Source organism: Cydia fagiglandana, chromosome 20, assembly GCF_963556715.1.
Source record: "Cydia fagiglandana chromosome 20, ilCydFagi1.1, whole genome shotgun sequence".
NCBI classification, from domain to species: domain Eukaryota; kingdom Metazoa; phylum Arthropoda; class Insecta; order Lepidoptera; family Tortricidae; genus Cydia; species Cydia fagiglandana.
In genome coordinates, this window is record NC_085951.1 from 10,645,451 (window position 1) to 10,658,569 (window position 13,119).

General features: G+C 40.1%; 1 long non-coding RNA gene across 1 annotated transcript; it reads right to left on the bottom strand.

Moving 5' to 3' along the window:
* LOC134674454 (uncharacterized) lies at positions 1 to 13,119 on the bottom strand. The gene is made up of 2 exons (XR_010099612.1): positions 13,047 to 13,119; positions 1 to 125 (listed from the first exon to the last, which is right to left on the bottom strand). It is a non-coding gene; the product is annotated as an uncharacterized LOC134674454 (long non-coding RNA).

The following is a 13,119-nucleotide window of genomic DNA, read 5'->3' on the forward strand; positions in this document are numbered from 1 at the left end:
TATACAAGCATACGGCCCGCCTGATGGTAAGCAGTCTCCGTAGCCTATGGACGCCTGCAACTCCAGAGGTGTAACATGGGCGTTACCGACCCTAACACTCCGCACCCTCGTTGGGCTCTGGCAACCTTACTCACAGCAGGAACACTACACTATGGGCCCGCTTCGGATTTTGAAATAGACATCTATTAGATATCTTTTAGACTTCACCAAGATACGATAAAGATATGTTTAAGATCTAACCTGTCAAGTTTGACATTTGCGCGATTCGGGAGATACTCTTGAACGATTTCCACAGGATATGACTTAGAGATCCAATTCAAATCTAATAGATACAGTGAAACCTGGTTAACTGGCACCTGGATAAATGGAAAACCTCAATAATTGCAACCAAAAGTCCGGTCCCGGTCCCTTGAGACTAAAAGGCCTCTATAATTGAAATTTTGGAACCTCTATAATTGCAATTTAGATTTTAGTGCTTTTCGCAATTTTGCCTCTGTAATTGACCACATCGCAACTAAGACCTCTATAATTGACACTGTGCTAAAAAAATCCGTTATTTTTGCTCTTCTTTTTACCTCCATTATTGAAACGAGTCTTACTTATTACCTCTGTAATTGAAATAATGTAGTTGTAGACAGCAGAAACAATATGTATTAATAGCAATGATCATTTTATTTATATCTTCATCCCGAATTCAATTTATTTATTGGGTATCTATCACAGCCTGTAGTAGGTGAAATACTTTTAATTAAATCAAAAACAAAGTATGCTTTTTACATTCTAATAAAACTTTCTTCTACAATTTTTTAAAACCTAAATAATTAATAAGAAAATAAAGTAGTAATTAATGTAGTGTAAAAGTAGAAGTATAGACATAAGCAATATAAAGACCAAAAACCCAGAACGTAAGCGTGTAAATCTACTTTCAAAGGTTATTTGCACCTCCATAAAAGAAATTTGTCAGAACGCAACCTCTATTAATGAGGACCTCTATAATTGACACAACGATTTTTTGAACCTCGTTAATTGACATGACCTGCATAAATGAAAAACCTGGTTAATTGACCAAAAATGGCCGGTCCCTTGAGATTGCAATTATCCAGGTTCCACTGTATGTTACTCTATCTAACGTAAAAGTGACATTGGTTGCCCGAATTGCGCTGCAAAAGAGAACTAGTTGATATCTAAACTATAACATATCTAGAATGGATCTAGTACGTGTCGTCTCATGTGAATATCTTGAAGTTCGAATACGGCAGTATGAGCAGGTAGGGTCTAGTATTACACATCGATCTCGATTCCCATTAAGTATCTATTTTGAGACAATAGAAGACCTCATTTCATGAATTTTAAAGGATACATTTAGGTCGGGGTCCCTTTGTTTCCCATGAAGTTTTAAGTCATAATGTATTTGTTTGTCATATTATCGTTAGTCATAAAACTGAAACCGTTATCTTTTCAGGATTTTCGTAAGGTTATTCTACAAATAAGTTAGGTTTGTTTTATGGCAATCCTGAAAAGTTACGTGTTCCTGAGAAAAACTAATTATGAATAACGAAAATTCGAACAAACAATACATTATGACTTAAAACTATTTGGGAAACAATAGAGTCCCACTTAGGTCACAGCTTTAGATCTAAGTACAATGCACCTATGGCTAAGAAAATGCATACACAATTTATCTAAAGATTGAAAACCGCAGTCAAAGTTCAAATAGCATTTACTATTGAAACATCATGATTCGTTCTACAGACAGTAGCGATCAGTTACTATCAACTACAAGTCAAGTATAATGGCTCCTCTACACGATGGGCCAACGCCGGCCACTCCAAGGGACGCAGCCATTTGGTAGAATGAGATAGCAATATCACTTGCTCCCTCTAACGCATATGTAAATGCGTCCCTTGGAGTGGCCGGCGTTGGCTAATCGTGTAGAGGAGACATAATGATAGTTGCACCTAAACCAGCCGCGCTGACGGGCTGACACTGATCAATGGAAACAAATGAATATCGGCACGAGGCGAGCTGCATGAAATATGTGATACTGCAACATGAACTGAAACTGAAACCGTTAACTTTTCAGGATTTTCGTAAGGTTATTCTATAAATAAGTTCGATTTGTTTTATGGCAATCCTGAAAAGTTACGTGTTTCTGAAAATAACTAATTATGACGAACGAAAATTCGGACAAACAATACATTATGACTTAAAACTATTTGGGAAACAATAGAGTCCCACTTAGGTCACAGCTTTAGATCTAAGTACAATGCACCTATGGCTAAGAAAATGCATACACAATTTATCTAAAGATTGAAAACCGCAGTCAAAGTTCAAACAGCATTTACTATTGAAACATCATGATTCGTTCTACAGACAGTGGCGATCAGTTACTATCAACTACAAGTCAAGTATAATGGCTCCTCTACACGATGGGCCAACGCCGGCCACTCCAAGGGACGCAGCCATGTGATAGAATGAGATAGCAATATCACTTGCTCCCTCTAACGCATAAATGCGTCCCTTGGAGTGGCCGGCGTTGGCCCATCGTGTAGAGGAGCCATAATGGTAGTTGCACCTAAACCAGCCGCGCTGACGGGCTGACACTGATCAATGGAAACAAATGAATATCGGCACGAGGCGAGCTGCATGAAATATGTGATACTGCAACTACTACTATACCTATTACTACTACAACTAGTTTCGTACCCAAAGGGTAAAATCGGGACCTATATTACTAAGACTTCGCTGTCCGTCTGTCGTCCGTCTGTCTGTCACCAGGCTGTATCTCATGAACTGATATTGAAATTTTCACAGATGATGTATTTCTGTTGCATCAAATACTAAAAAGAAAAACAAAATACTTGAGATAAATATTTAAGTGGGGCTCTCAATACAACAAACGTAATTTTTTGCCGTTTTTTGCGTAATGGTACGAAACCGTTCGTGCGCGAGTCCGACTCGCACTTGGCCGGTTTTTGTAGTTTAACTAAAACTATTATAAGAGGCTCTGTGAGCTGTAGACCGCGCGATAAGCTAAAAAAATGTAAAAATATTGAATAGGTACTTAACTTCTTTGACTTGTTGTCATAGTAAAGTCACAATGGTCTTAAGCGCCATAGACCCTACTGGCCTAGTTCTTTGTGCCCATTTCCGCAATTTTTAACATTTTCCAAAAAACGAACTGACAAAAAAATATGTAGGTACATGGAATCTGCTCACAATATTTCACGAGAATCGGTTAAGAAATGCAACCTATAGCGGAGAACATTCGGACATACGAAAACATTTTTGCCGAAGCTGAAACGGAGACCTTCGCTAACGCTCAGTCAATAAGCGCATTGAGTCCGTCTAAACTAAATTTGCACCGACTTGAATAGAATGAAGTGAGGGAGAGTCATTATAAATGCCGGCCAATGGTCAGGCCGAATATCTGGTACTGGATACCGATATTCGGCCTAACAACTATCCGTTGCAACTCTAATTAGAACCGAGCTCACAGTCAATGACATAACCAATTATACCCCCCATTATTCTCAAATCGCACGGAATTTGTCTCCGACTTTATTTACGGCTTAACTCAGTTGTCAATTTCAAATTCAGCGTGAAACGGAACGCGAGAAATCCAAGAAAGGCAAAAGTGAAAAAATGTCGCCTAACAAGAGATAGAAGGCTTCATTATAATTAATTGGTTTAACTTAGGTTATCGACTGTCCCTTTTTAGCTTATTGTTTTCGTGTATAGGCCTCCCGCTTGCACTTTAGCCGTCACAAATCATGGAGTACAATGAGACAGAGCCCCTTTGCGGTTTGGTTTAAGGTTATTTTTGCTGCGTATTTAAAAATAGGGATATTAAATGATTATTATTTTATCACACAATCTAGTTAAATAGGTAAATACTTAATAAGCTTACTATCAGAAGAAATTGACTGAAGACAATTTATTGAAAGTTCTATTAAGTTAAAAGGCAATAAGTACTTCCATAATTATATTTGTATTTTATTTCTAGTTTTAACTTTAGTTTTAATATTGTATCCAGTATTAACTGTATTGTTAAAATAAAGATGAATGTTACTTCCATAATCGTTCGTTAAAGATTAATAAATATTATATCGACCGGTGTTCTGATCCATAGAACGGTCCGGGTTCGAGCCGTGGCACCTGACGCATCGTTTTCAACGACGACGGTGATTGGTGATCACGTGATGCATACAAGAATAACATAAGTTTCCGACATTTTTTTTACAACAAATCTTAGTAACTTTATTATTAGGTACATTATAGGTGTAGGTACTTACCATATATCATTTAATGAATATTATAGTTGAGTTGAGAACCCATACCCAAAAAAAATACCCAATCGAAGTTTGGTATAAGAAATCTTAATTCAAGAATTATAGTCGACGAGTAGGAAAAAATAATAAGGTTCATTACACCCAAAGTGCTAAACCAGTCATATCAGTCAAGCACATGTCTTCAATGATAATATATGTATTATATACCTGCCTAATTGTCGAAACGGAGTAGAGTGAAGGAAACGAAAGAAAGGCGGGATACCTCCGCGATGGATTACACGGGTTCCCTCCGATATATCAGGTGGGGCCTCGTTTGTTACCTTTTTACAGAGGCCTTATTCTGAGAGAAGTACTTATGGCGAACCTGGCCGCCGCCATTGTATTGTATTGTAGTTCGGGCGATTTTCCGCAACTCGACGACTTGCGCCTATTTCGAGTGATGGTGGGCTAGTCCTGCCAGCCCAGCTCCTCGAGGAATCCTATCAAACCTGTGATGTTGAGCAGGACCTCAGGGAGGTCTCTCGGAGATCCGAGATGTTTTGCCATATGTGGGGCCACTCCGCTGCATTCCAACACCACGTAAGAGGCTGTTTCTTCCTTCTCCATGTATCCACGGCATAGGGGACTACACCACCGCCGCCATACAATCGAAATAAATTGAAAGAAACGAAAAGGCGGGATACCTCCGCGATGGATTTCACGAGTTCCCTCCGATATATCAGGTGGGGCCTCGTTTGTTACCTTTTTACAGAGGAGGGTTTGTTACTAGTGATGTACCGACTATTGATTTGGCCGACTAGCCGACTAGCCGACTAATCGGCGCTCGAAAGGCCGATTAGTCGGCCGACTAGTCGGCTAGTCGGCCAGATCATTAGTTTCGTATAAGTTCTGGTGAAAAACAATAGTTTTGCTCCTTTGATTGCGCTATTCATCATATTAGCTTGACTAAAAGGTGTTCTCTACAGGTTCAAAGACCTATCACAAGAATCCTCGTTCAATTTCTGTCTTTCTTTTATTTTGCGAACCTGAGCAGACCGTCAGTACAGCTTGTAGGAGGTATTTCCAAGGCTATATTTCCCGTACGTAGCCGCCAGTTAAGAACCTATCCCCTGTGATCAGCGTCTTTACGAGCAACGTGCCCTATCTAAAAGTCTCTAAATTTTGCAATAACATTTTAATAGTTCCCCATGGCTCCACCATTAAAAAAAATAAAAACTGAATAATAATAAAATTATTTTACTATTGTACTTGCCCATGAAATTACACGAGAATCAGTAGAGGAAAAAACCAGCCCACCAACATACGATAACGATCAAACGGTCAATTATTTATGGACAAAAGTTTTCGTTTGCAGCCTGGACCCCTATTCGACAAGCGACGTTTGACGTATCGTGTTGATCTCCCGTTGATGTGGGAAAAATCATAAGTTCTCGAATACGTACAATGTCAAAATTTGACATTAACAATCCACAGTTAGGGTGACAAGCAAACCAAACCGAACCACCCTTAGTTTAGAGTGGAGTTTTGGTTGTACCAAATGATATTATCCACCGTTGATGGAATCATAACTCAGTATGCGATAAAATCAACTGTTGATTTGACGTGGATGCGAAATCTGACAGTTGTACGTGTCGAATTTGACCCCAGAATAGATATTTTAGTAAAATAGACATAAAACATGTGGTAAATATTGACTGTTGATTTCTTTTTTTCTGTTTTTCTGTAACTAATAAAGTGCCGACTAATCGGCCATTTTTGCCGACTAGTCGCCGACTAATCGCCGACTACAAATGTGGCCGGATAGTCGGCTTTCCCGACTAGTCGGCGACTAGTCGGTACATCCCTATTTGTTACCTTTTATTCTGGGAGCGGAGGTATGACATAGCGCCGAAGTCCCTTTGTTTGACATAAAGTTTTAAGTCATAATGTATTGTTTGTCATAGGTACTATCATTAGTCATAAAATTGAAACCATCAACTTTTCAGGATTTTTGCAAGGTTATCCTATAGATAGGTTAGGTTAGGTTAGGTTTGTTTTATGACAATCCTGAAAAGTTACACGTTTCTAAACCAAACAAATTATGACTAACGAAAATGCGTACAAACAATACACTACGACTAAACTTTTTGGGAAACAATAGAGACCAAAAGTCCCTTTGTTTGACATAAAGTTTTAAGTCATAATGTATTATTTATCATATTATCATTAGTCCTAAAACCGTTAATTTTTCAGGATTTTCGCAAGGTAAACAAATTATGACTATAACTAAAATGCGGACAAACAATACATTATGTCTTAAAACTTTACAGGAAACACAATAGAGACCCGGCCAATATCACCTCGAATGTTACCAGAATAGGGCCGCGGCCCCGTCCGGTTCAATTGCAGCTTTTGCAAAAAAATGACAGTTATTTGAACGTTTTGGCACAACGAATTGCACAAACGCAAAAACTAATGAATTTTTGGACATATTCGCCGCCAAGCGAGGCGCCGCAGAATTTTAACGAATGTTCATTGACGGCAAGCCGGGTTTTGCCCGGTCGGGTTTTTTCTCGGTTTATTTGAGCTGTCACTGCCTTTGTACAGTCAGCAGCAATAGTTGCTAAGCGGGCGACGTGTTCAAAATGATCTTAACGCGACTTTATTGTTAAGAGAATAAGCGCGCGTCAAGGTAATTGTAAACACCTCGCCCGCTTATCAACTTCTGCTGCTGACTGTGTTATTTGCCTTTATATATGTATTACGGTTTTTGTAGGTTCGATTGTTGATCTTACAAGTGGTTAAGATATCAAGTGTGTCTTGTCTATAGTCTTTACGCATATTTCAGTATAGGTACCTACACTTCGGTTCAATGGAGTTTGGGCTGTTAATACAATGCATAAAATACCAATAGGTATCTACATTTATTCTGTTGATTTTTCAAACACAGAAATTCTAACGTTCCTCGCACAACGTATCAGCATTGCGATGCGTGCAGTTTTTATCAGGCTCGTTATTTGTTAATAATTATTGAATTATCTAATATAGCATGGTCAATACATATACATACATATAATTTACTTCAAATTATTACCGCTAAAAGTGCCGGATTTGGAACCACAAGCTTACTTCTGAGAAGTTCTTTCTAATGCTAAAATAATTTTTAAGAAAAAAAAACCGACTTCTATGGGGCCCGGTGAAAGATTATGGTAGATGGTGCACTATGTAGAAAAGGAGGTAAAACCAGTACCTACTTTCTAGTAGCATTTCGTTTCCGTAAGGGTCGTAGTTATCTAGCCTAACCTAACCCACTTCTCTGATAGCAGTTCGGTTCTGTGAGGATCGCAGTTCGAACCTAATCAAACCCACTTTTCTAGTAGCATTTCGTTTCTGTAAGACTCGCAGTTCTAACCAAACCTAACCCACTTTTGTTCGGTTCTGTGAGGATCGCAGTTCAAACCTAACCTAACCCACTTAACGGCGCATGCGGTGCGGTGTACGGGAGTTTGAGCGGGAGGGGTTTGGCATCATCATACCCACATTTTATGGTAGGTAATCATAGTGGTTTATTTAGTTTAGGTATCATAGTGGTTTTCCGGGTCAAGGTCCTGGTCTCTGAGTCAGAGTCCGGGTCCGAGTCCCGGTCCAAGTCCGGGTCCGGGTCCGAGTCCGGGTCCGAGTCCGGGTCCGGGTCCGAGTCCGGGTCCGAGTCCGGGTCCGAGTCCGAGTCCGAGTCCGGGTCCGAACCGGATCCGGGTATGAGTCCGGGTCCCAGTCCAAGTCAAAATCGAAATTCGAAATCACCAAACATGTACTATGCGTCGTTGAAGAGTTCTGTTCTGATCATCATCAGCAGTTCCACTTCATCAAATGCGACAGTTTTAAATGTAAATGCCTGATTTTATGATGAAAATACAAAAAATTCTATACGTATGCCTTTAAGATTTGAGGAGTTCCCTCGATTCCTTATGGATCCCATCATCAGAACTCGAGCTTGACAGAAATGTGGCTTAAAAACTAAACTTGCTTAACAAACATAACGAAGAGGACAAATCGCCAAACGTGAACTATGCGTCGTTGAAGAGTTCCGTTCTGATCATCATCAGCAGTTCCACTTCATCAAATGCGACAGTTTTTAATGAAAATGCTTGATTTTCTGATGAAAATACAAAAATCTCTATACGCATGCCTTTAAAATTTGAGGAGTTCCCTCGATTTCTCATGGATCCCATCATCAGAACTCAAGCTTGATAAAATTGTGGCTTAAAAACTTAACTTGCTTAACAAACATAACGAAGAGGACAAATCGCCAAAGGTGAACTATGCGTCGTTGAAGAGTTCCGTTCTGATCATCATCAGCAGTTCCACTTCATCAAATGTCACGTTTTTGAATGTATATGCTTGATTTGTTGATAAAAACACAAAAATCACCATATGTATGCCTTTAAGATTTGAGGAGTTCCGTCGATTCCTCATGGATCCCATCATCAGAACTGGATTTTGACAAAAACGGGACCAATCTGTATGCATATACATACAATCAAAAAAATAATTTTCAAAATCGGTCCAGTAATGACGGAGATATGGAGTAACAAACATAAAAAATAAAATAAAAAATAAAAAAAATAAAAAAAAATAAAAAACATACAACCGAATTGATAACCTCCTCCTTTGGGATTTGGAAGTCGGTTAAAAACGGACGATACTACGAGGTAATGCCACCAGCATCCTTGGCACAATGCCTCAAGATTTAAGCTAGTTATTAATTTAGTTTAGTATTTGTACAGTTACAGTAATACCTATTATGTAAATAAAATTTAATTATTCTACATTTAGTACCAAATATACTAGGCGTTTCGAAATTTTATGTAGTTATGAATCAATTAAGTTTTAATAATTATGATAAACAAAATACACCTCGCTCAGTCAATTAGATTAAGAACTATGAATATTTGAGTACCCTTACCCTGTAACCTTAGAGCAGCGGTCGGCAACCTTTTAGCAGCCAAGGGCCACATACTAGTTAACGAAGATGCGGGCCGCACTTTGGTAATATTTGTGAATTTAGCACACATTGTCGTTCGTCAGTATTACATACAAAATAGCCAGGGAGGCTCGCGGGCCGCAAACGAGAGGTTGTCGGGCCGCATGCGGCCCGCGGGCCGCTGGTTGCCGACCGCTGCCTTAGAGCATTTAGTAACTGGAGATGTCATCGCTGTCATTTTCTTTACGAAACAGTTTGCCGATTTTGGCGGGGGAAGGGACGTCAAAAGTATTGATATTTCTCTACATGATTTGTACGTACCTAGCTTACGCCATGTCAGTCCATACAAAAGTTTGCAAATTGTGCAAGTTTACCGGCAGCGGGGTAAGTTCTTAAAGGCGCCTCCAGTTATTTTAAATGCTCTAACGGCGCGATTGGGAAAGTGAATTAGAGATTAACTAGATACGATATAGTAAAGATATGTGACGTCCTACGGATAAAGGTACCTTATGGCGGTTGGCGCTTACGATTATTAACGTCGCTCCAATATTATTACGGCGCTATGCGACGTAACTTAAGCGTCAGCCGCCATAAGGTACCTTTTTTCGTGGAACGTCACATAACTTTACTATTTCATATCTAGTGAATCTCTAATTAATTTCCCGAATCGCGGCGCCAGCCGCCATAAGATACCTTTTGCCGTGGAACGTCACATATCTTTACTATGTCATATCTAGTGCATCTCTTATTCATTTCCCGAATCGAGCCGTAAGCCTGTAACCTATAACACCACAAAGCTAAACAAACAGATCTCACCCGATGTCATCCCGCGAGATAACACGCGTCACGTGCGCGCCGAGATCGTGACGACCCCGTCACGATGCAGACATGACCAGTTGGGTGCAGTTTCACATCATATAAGTGATGGGAGATTGCTGCGTGCCGTAATAGGTGGCGCTGGTATCTATGAAGAATATCTTGACTTTTTAAAGTAACCCGGTTTTGATTTGTGGGTTTTGCCGGCTTTTATAAGACCTTATTTGTAGGTAGAGTCAGCCCAAGAATCTTAAACGTCAAACTTCTATGAAATTATGACGTGTAAATAACACTTGCACTGCGTGGGTTATCAAAATCGCTGCAGACTTTTCTTGGTCTAGCTCTACCTACCGTAGTACCGTACCGGCCAATACACAATTTAGGCTTGTGACTATGGTGGTCCCAGTTTTTTCGTTTCTTAAAACGCTAAGTTAATAAATAATGCATTTTGGATTGCATTGTCTGCACAGGATGTATATCTAAATTACGCAGCGATTAGATTCCAAGGAACTATTTGATATGCAATTGAATGCACTTACAATTTGGAGAAAAAACTGATGTTATTCTGTGCAGTGAATTAGAAGACGCGGGTCATGGAATCACGATTTGAATTAAGAAAAGAAAAACCGGACAAGTGCGAGTCGTACTCGCTCACCGAGGGTTCAGTAATTTTTAGTATTTATTGTTATAGCGGCAACAGAAATACATCATCTGTGAAAATTTCAACTTGGCTAGCTATAACGGTTCATATGATACAGCCTGGTGACATATAGACAGACAGGCGGACAGTGGAGTCTAAGTAATAGGGTCGTGTGCTCCGCGGACCGCTAGGGCTCCGCAGTCTCTGTGGAGGATCCGCGAGAAAAACCGAAAAAAAACAATAACCAGCTCTCCTATATCTCTAGTCCACAGTTAAGTAATTAGTCAAAAGATTTTTTTTTTTGGGCTCCGTCAAAATATTTATTATTTTCCAAAAGGGTTCCGTCGCCAAAAAAATTTTGAGAACCGCTGTAATAAGTAATTGAAGATAGATTCTCACAGTAAACTAAATAGTATAAGGTCCAAAAGGTTGGAGGTCGTAAATGTCGTGACCGGCCCACGGGCTCTATTAGGCTCAGTTCGGAGTTGTCAGATGCCCATGCGCAGACGAGATGTCCAACGAGTTAAGAGGAAAGGTGACGTCACGTCACCGCTTCTCCACACAAACGAAGTCCCCATTTTTCTCTCTGGATAATAACATTATAAAGTATATTTTATTGATAAAAACAAACAAAGAAATAAACAAACATAATAAAACTTAAAAATCTATAGATAAAAAATTTGCCCCAGATCGCCGTCAACGGGCAAGAGGTGCCCAGAAGGCTGGCCGTATTCCCCCTCTGTATAGCTAATACGCTGGGCGAAATAGTGGCCAGCCCTCTGGTCACCATAACATTATAGAACATATTTTTTCATCACACTTGCTCATAGAAGGTATTACCTAAGCCTACGGGCTATGCGGTCCGTAATTCCTAAATTGCGACCTAAGGGCTGTAATGTATGTTTTCAGTACACATGCTAGGCGATGCCCGTAAATCCTATTGTAAGTACTAAATTTCAGAGCAATTAGCTAGTCGTTTAAGAATGAAGCGCTTTGCTTTTCTACTTTCCTTATGCGCACTGCCAAGGAATGGAATTCCCTGCCGGCGTCTATATTTCCGTGTTCTTATAACCCGGCAACCTTCAAATCAAGAGTGAACAGGCACCTTCTGGGCGAGCTCGCTCCATCGTAGGCCACGTCTACGCCTCGGCTAGTCTGTGGCCATGAGTAAGCCCATTCATAATAAAAAATAAAAAAAATAAAAAAATGAGAGTGTAACTACGTTTGTATGGAGGTACTTACTTGACAAGAGCCAGAGTCGGACCACGCCAAGTTTTCAGGCCAAGTGCTACGACAAATATGGAACTTATATTAGGGATACCTATGTATGCATTCATACTGCCTATAGTTTTTTTTTTATGAATGGGCTTACTCATGGCCACAGACTAGCCGAGGCGTAGACGTGGCCTACGACGGAGCGAGCTCGCCCAGAAGGTCCCTGTTCACTCTTGATTTGAAGGTTGCCGGGTTATAAGAACACGGAAATATAGACGCCGGCAAGGAATTCCATTCCTTGTTCATAGTTCGTTTTTTTAGCATTAGAAATTAGGTAAACAATCTTGATGTGTCTTTTAATTAAAAAACACATTTTAAAAATTAGTTACGGCAAATATGTAACAATTATGATTCTAATACGATCATTTCTATTCTTCTGCTTTCATAAATAATAGTTTTTGAATTTTAAAAAGCGTTTTTCAATTAAAAGACATGTCAAGATTGCTTACCTTCTTGCAAGTTCTTTCTAATGCTAAAAAAAACGAACTATAGATTGTGCAAAGTTAGCGTGGTCAAAGCCCAACTTCTGGCCTCAATGCTCGTTTAAGGCTCAATGGTCGTTTCCGACAAATATGATGATGATATATTAATTATGTTTGTCGATTGGTAGGCGCAAACGCACGGGTGGGCCGATGTATTTCCGAGAGCTCCCGAGAACTGCCGAGTCCTTGCCGAGCTACTACACAGATCTAAAATTGCGTTTAATGCCTAAAGATATTTGAAGTGCCTACAGTACAGTTCAGTACAGTTGGTACAGGTTATCATCTCAGCCATAAAACGTCCACTGCTGAACATAGGCCTCCCCCTTGGACCTCCATTCGTACCGGTTGGAAGCGACCCGCATCCAGCGTCCTCCGGCGACCTTAACAAGGTCATCTGTCCATCTTGTGGATGGACGTCAGTCCAGGTACCTTTTTTAATAGGTACTACGTCGATGGAAAACAAGCATACGGCCCGCATGGTGGTAAGCAGTCTCCGTAGCCTTTGTACGCTTGCACTCCAGAGTTGTTACATACGCGTTGCCGACCCTAACACTCCGCACCCTCGTTAACCTAGCAACCTTAATCACCGACAGGAACACAATGCTATGAGTAGGGTCTAGTGTTATTTGGCTGCGGTTTTTGTAATGTCTC